Source organism: Salvelinus sp. IW2-2015, linkage group LG27 (genome assembly GCF_002910315.2).
Source record: "Salvelinus sp. IW2-2015 linkage group LG27, ASM291031v2, whole genome shotgun sequence".
Taxonomy (NCBI): Eukaryota; Metazoa; Chordata; class Actinopteri; order Salmoniformes; family Salmonidae; genus Salvelinus; species Salvelinus sp. IW2-2015.
In genome coordinates, this window is record NC_036867.1 from 18,121,103 (window position 1) to 18,128,224 (window position 7,122).

The window sequence follows — 7,122 nt, forward strand, 5'->3', positions numbered from 1 at the left end:
CGGGATGCTTGGGACAACACTACCCCATTGAAGTTGACATTTAGAATGGTTGGGGTAAGGGTTAAGGTTATGGTTTAAGGTAGGGATGTTTAGGGTAGCATTTTTTATTAGACACTAGTAGGTTTTAGAGAAAATTAGATGTGTGTGTGTGACGTCATTTCGTCCAGCTGTTTTTTTTTATCGACAGAAGATAAGCTATTCAAATGCAAACGCAGCCTAGCAGGCACTTGTCACATATGTTTTCTATGCGAACGTTGTAAATGTTGACAAAATATCCCATGACAAGTTAATGGAAACAAACCAAGTTTTCATCAAGAGTTTTTATACTGTATTAAAAAAAAGTATGACAGCTGTGATGGAAACAGGAAGTTTCGGTACAATTTGTTTAATGCCGACAAGATAATTTGTTCGTTTTACATGGTGGGATCTTTTTGTGCCAGTAAAATTAATTATGCAAGAAATGTCGATTGAATATTACACCAAATATTGATATAATAACCATCATATCGAAGTAAACTTGGAGTCACGCGATGGTGTGTGATCCTCCCTCTATGACTCGAGAAACCATGCAGTTTAGCCTATTAGGCCAGGGGTTCCCAAACTTTTTCACTAAGGGGCCAGGGGTTCCCAAACTTTTTCACTAAAGGGCCCCCCTTCCAGCACTGGGGAACATCCCTGACAAATTATAAATAGCTCTCTAAAGTATGCAATGACTGACATGACAAGAGGAACTGATGATGCACTACCCAATTTCGAAATTGCACCTTGTGCATTCTACTATTACAACTTTCAAGAGTAAGTTTAAAGCCGGAATGAGTTCATAAAAAAAAAAAAATCATGGGGGAAAAGGGGGACCTACGCGCCACCCCTGACGACCCTTCGCGCCCCACAGTTTGGGAACCACTGTTAATTAGGCTACAGATTATTATTATGGATGAGAGCGAGAATATTTGTATTTGTCAAACGGAAGTCAAGCTTCAGTCGTCATGTCACCAGAATAAGACCCTCGACATTTATTTGAAAGGAGCATCAAGATCACCGTGCACTTTCACCACTCTGAAGTTCAACATCATTTATTTAATCTCATCACGTAGACTAGCCTACCAGCATAGTATCCGCGTGCAATTGGCTAGAGTGCACGTGCCAAGACCAGAGTATGCACATTTGCTATTTTCAGTTTTTGTAACCAAATGATCGGTAGAGTTGAAAATTCGATGGAAACAAATTGAATGTTAGATTTGTATTCAGTAGGCTACATAAAAATGTAAGCGAAAAAGTAACCTACATTTGGTGTGAACTACGTCATCACGCACTGATTTTTAGCCACAAATCCGTTTGGTGGAAACACTCCGCTGGTGGGAAAATGCGCATATTTTCTTTATGCTGATTCTAGAAAATTCGCATGAAAAACTGTTGCTAATTGGATGAAAACGTAGCTACTGATTCAATTGATTAAGGAACTTGTTGGGATGGGGAGGAGGTGATGGAGGACTGCCTCCTTGGTTACTAAGTAACGTAACCATACAAACACTACCTCCAACAGATCACAATGCGGAAGGTTTGAATTTTACTCTTTGGTCTTTTTTTCGATTAATTTCGGTAATTTAATAGTTTTTGCAACAATTGTAGCAAGTGTTATTTCCCGACACTCTTTCAGACGCAGGCATATTTAGCAAGTCGTTTATGTTAATTTGCTTGTAGCAGTTCCTTAGCAATGTAACAATGTAATGTTAGCTAGCTAGATTGCTAACTAACAAGTTACTTGGGCATCTTTCAGAGTGAGTGACATTATAGTAACGTCTTCAGAAAAGTTGTGCGTTATGCATGTGATCTGAGAAACAATGTTTGAAAATAAGAGGGTACATTTGACATAAACAATGCATGAATTTAGATTTTGGGTCCAACCATAGAAATGTATATGGTTATGAGTCTTCGAAGGGGCCACACGTAGCCTATTTGTCTGTCATAAAGCAACAACAGATGCATGTCCCATTTCGCTAAATACTTTTTTCAACGTGTGTACATTTCCACAATCGAAGGTCAGATTTACTAAGTCAAACTTTCCTCTCATTTTACAGGGCTTGAACTCAAAAGCAACCAGTGGAAAGTTAGCAATCACCTCAGTTGCTCTTCAAGACCATATCGCACGAAACTTACTGCTTCAGAATTTGTCACTGTGTGACCCTGTGAAGACAAGATGGTGTCGAAGAGCCGCCACTGAAACACACTGCAAACGAAACCATGGAACTGTGAAACAGAAAGGGCCCCAGCAACACGATGGAGAGGAGAAAGAGTATGTGCTTGACCCAGCAGCTCCACCACTGACATTAGGTAAGCTAGCAATCAATCAAATGTATTTTATAAAGCCTTGTAACATCAGCAGTTGGGAACCAGTTCAACAACACTTTGGGAACGAGGAGGTCTCACTGTGAGACCTGAGCTATTATGTATGACATTTCTCATTTGTTGTTTGATATTGGGTTGTTTTTTGCCATTGTCTGCCTCTCCAGCCCAGAAATTGGGTTTGGTGCAGTCCCCGGCCAGAAAACTGACGGTAGATGAATGGAGTCGGGTCAAGTCGAGGTCTATTCATGAAGGGGACTCCAAGCAGCCCTGTGTGATCTGCAGGGAGGAGTTTCGCTTACAGACTCAGGTATTCCTCTGTACACAATACCTAGTGTTTATTCTCAGTCAGTCAGAGGACTATAAAAAAAAAAAAAAGTTTTCAACGTTCTTCACCCCTCTAGGGCAGCCCACTCCCCTTCCCAAACACACTCTCTCCCCCTCCCTTAGGTTCCTGTGTGTTCTAATCTGTGTAGACAACTGTACAAATTTCCCATACTGCCTTGGAACTCAACTGTGACGCGATGATGTAGCAATCAGTGTGTTACTGTGAGGGTCGTTCAGTCTTTTACACCTTTCTGATCCCCTTTTAAGATGCCAATCTCKWGAAMYKMGSSMYGWAMAYWKMYCSMCKRWAKYKASKYRWGRRWRKKWWGKRMSWSMWYWWAWTAMTWWMWRMYSWSGYYYYAWWWAAWYTTAYWMKRWGSKWASTYACAAYYGWYAYMSWRWYWTGWSWWMRTMWMMMGWTTMYRWYAWKRYTMTMAKAWYYYRWTGTTAWWWGTGWWWSWMWMRAYTMYWWRMAKAWMMWRTYYWWWRRMMWWTTRWWWAAMYRMTRRWMKRWTRWWWSKAMGRKRAWWTRWMRWSKWMWTSCTTRKWMCWAWRWAKKWRWGTWKTWYCWSKWWATYKWMWCKYWWKRWTYWKWKTWTASWWARASKKWYKYCASWSCAMWSAGKCCWRWSARRYMRSWTKRYYMYRSTRSWWCWGSRRWWAAARYKWMGMAAAWCWAWATGMKTSCRCTMCKKRCMAMWGCTSSRWSWKRSSTRRSMSRSMKCRAYSKRCKCTWKMCTGGASSMWRRMYKRRRWYKARWRMRSMWSWYKMASKAYWKSKRAYYWGWSTSMMTYGSAGMWYYKMCWSKMMKSAGYKMKKRGRWYWSCCWSMRCKKWSCKKWKRSAYKWSMYYKWRMSMSWRRCRKWRTSSCKKCWYAGKKWCKMRKKKRKKWSRRYCKKAKSWMKKCKTKSWKAKACWSACWKACTCACACACACACGTGCACATACACACATACACACATACATCTCTCACAGTGCTCACCAGAAACACTTAGAGAGATGTGAAAGACTATACATATGCTCCAGCAACCCCAGGAGGCTCTGCATGCCACAATCATCTCAAAAGTCATTCAATCGGTAAAATGCAGAGGGTATTTCAGATGGATAAAACCAAACAAAGAAACCAAAAATCTAATCTAATTATAAGGCTGAAGCTGATTAATTTAAACTATATATATATATATATATATATATATATATATATATACACGTGTGTTTATAATTTATAATTGTGTGTATAATATTCAACAATCAGCACTAATGATATTCATATTGTGTCTAGGTTTTGATGTCCCGTTCCCATGTGTTTCACAGAGCCAGTATGCAGGCCTTTGAGAGGTTTTCAGGTAGGAAGTTCTGTCCTCTGTACAGGAAGGAGCAGTATGAGACCAGAAATTCACGATGGAGCTCGCCTCTTCAAAGAGAGGTGTGCCATCAGGTTAACTTCTCCAGAGATTGGACTGCATGTTTCCCTCTATTTACTGGGTTGTTACATCAATTTGATGCCTTTTCTTAAGTGTAACTTAATAAAACATTTTTTWAAAGTTTAATTTCACCCGATTTTACCATTGTGCCATAAAGGTCACATGTTCAAATTCATTAAAAACACATTTTCCCATCTCAAGAGGTTAAATAAAAAAAATAKTATAATAAGTGCCTATTAAGTGCCAAATAAAGTAATTYTTGGGTTGACCTTAACAGGGTTGAAGGTTTTTGTCAAATATTACCTGGGGATTTTAACAAAGCAAATTTGAGAACAAGGCTACCTAAATTCTATCAGCATATTGACTGTAGCACTGGCACTGGTAAAACACTGGATCACTGCTACTCTAACTTCCACAATGCATACAAGGCCCTCCCACSCCCGCCTTTTGGCAAATCTGACCACGACTCCATTTTGCTCCTCCTTCCTATAGGTAGAAACTCAAACAGGATGTACCCGTGCTAAGGACTATTCAACGCTGGTCTGACCAATTGCAATCCACGCTTCAAGATTGTTTTGATCACGCGGACTTGGACATGTTCCGGCTAGCCTCAGAGAATAATATTGACGTATACGCTGATTCGGTGAGTGAGTTTATAAGGAAGTGTATAGGAGATGTTGTACCTACTGTGACTATTAGAACCTACCCTAACCAGAAACCGTGGATAYATGGCGGAATTCGCGCAAAACTGAAAGCACGAACCAACGCATTTAACCATGGAAAGGTGACTGGGAATATGGCCAAATACAAGAGTGTGCAAAGCTGTCATCAAGGCAAAGGGTGGCTACTTTGAAGAATCTAAAATATGATATGTATTTTGATTTGTTTAACACTTTTTTGGTTACTACATGATTCRATATGTGTTATTTCATAGTTTTGATGTCTTCACTATTATTCTACAATGTAGAAAATAGTAAAAATAAAGAAAAACCTTGAATGAGTAGGTGTGTCTAAACTTTTGACTGGTACTGTGTATTAAAAAGCAGATTTATTGAATTCTCCATGTGGTCTATATTAAAGGGCACTTCATTTAATATAACAGGCTTTTAAAATGCAATACTGGTGCACAATTTCAACTTAAAATATCAAAGTTACACAAAAGGCACTCATTTCGTTGAACGACCCTACTATATACTGAACAATGCCATGACGGCTCAAAACACTTATCTGGTGAGTCTGTCAACTGGTGACCACCAGGTCACATTGCTGAGGCTTTTCCCTACTCCTATAAGTATGTGTCGCAAATGGCACCCTATTCCCTATAAAGTGCACTTCTTTTGATCAGAGCACTATGTGTCCTGGTCAAAAGTAGTGCCCTATAAAGGTAATAGGGTMCTATTTGGGATGCATACTAAGTCAGCATTCTTCCTGAAACTCACCCGCCAGACATTCCTCACCTATTTAGCAGTGGTGGACTTTAGGTCGCCGTGATTGATGGACAGACAGCCGATCTGATCACAGGTCAGTGTGGAGTGGACATGGGCCTCAGTGGAGGTGGAGGGCCGAGTAAGGGGGAACTGAACTCTCTAAGCAGCCCCAGAGGGCCTTTGATGCCGTGTGAATCATACACTGTTTGTATACTAATTATGGAGAGTGTGTGTTGTGGTCAAACAGTCTGGACATTCCAGGGTCAACACAAAAGCAAGTGTTTGTCTGTGATTTTTGCCCCCAATGCATATTGGGGGCAGGTTCCCCGGTTGTCATTTGCATTGGCTTTTTTCACTTTGATCTGAGAATACACATTCTAAAGGGTTGGTCCTTTCAGCTTTGGCTGGCTGGTTGCGGGATCTAGCAACTGGAAGGGGSCCTACCGACATTAAGGCCACTCTGCCTTCTCTAGTCTGTGGCTCCCTGGAAAAGGGAAGATTGCCACCTAGTGAGACTGAAATCTCCCCCTCCATTTGACTGACTTATCTCTGACTGGAGTGCAGGTTTGCAGAGGTTTGCAGAGACAGGGCTGAATAGAAAACACTGACCATGGCTACTATTGAGCTTTTCACTACATTTGGTTCTATCTTTTGTTCACTAGCTATGACATTTTTCCATCAAACAGACAAGTTAAAACTTGAGTAGCACATATACTGATTTTACTGGTATATTTGTCGTGTGAGCTTTGGGTTCTGTCCCAAATGCACCCCTTTGTAAGTAGCCAATTGGTTAGAGCGTTGTGCCAGTAACCAAAAGGTTGCTGGATCGAATCCCCGAGCTGACAAGGTAAAAATCTGTCATTCTGCCACTGAACAAGGCAGTTAACCCACTGTTCCCGGTAGGCCGTCATTGTAAAAAATMATTTGTTCTTAACTGACTTGCCGAGTTAAATAAAGGTCTTAAAAAGATATATAATAAAAAATAAAATAAAACAGGGCTCTGGTCCAAAGTAGTACACTAAATAGGGAATAGAGTGCCTCTGTGGGATGTAGGATGTCCTACTCTATCCTAGAATCCTCTAGGTGCCGCCAATCACTTCTCTCTCTAGGGCTCTATGTAATCAATCAGAGTGCCTCTATGGATTCAGAGAGACCCGTTGATTACGCCCAACTTGTAATGCGCTCGGAGAGGTCCATCACCTATAAACTTTGCCTTAGAATGTCACGTAAACACCGAGCAGACATTATATTGGTCTCATTAACTCTGTTGGAACTCATTAGCCCCGTCCAGGGTCCCATCCTGGTGCCAGTGACGGCCACGTCAWGGATGGGGATTGGCGGCTCCTAGGAGATTCTGAGATAGAGTAGGACATCCTCCATCACCCTGAGACAGGTTGAGTCCCAAATGGCACCCTATTCCCTATTTAGTGCACCACTTTTGAACAGAGCCCTATAGGCCCAGTTGCTCCAAGGCAGCAAAGCCTTTAAGACGTTCTACCAGTTTTCACATTCTTATCAGCCGACTGCGATGACCAGCTTTCCATTTATACCTTTTTGACGTCCGACCCTAAGTCAACACATTAAGGAGGATAACTGGTGAC

The 7,122-nt window shown here is 41.2% G+C and overlaps 1 pseudogene; it reads left to right on the forward strand.

The window, feature by feature from the left end:
* The first annotated feature begins 1,117 nt into the window (after positions 1-1,117).
* Positions 1,118-6,869, forward strand: LOC111953901 (RING finger protein 32-like; annotated as a pseudogene).
* Positions 6,870-7,122: the final 253 nt, after the last annotated feature.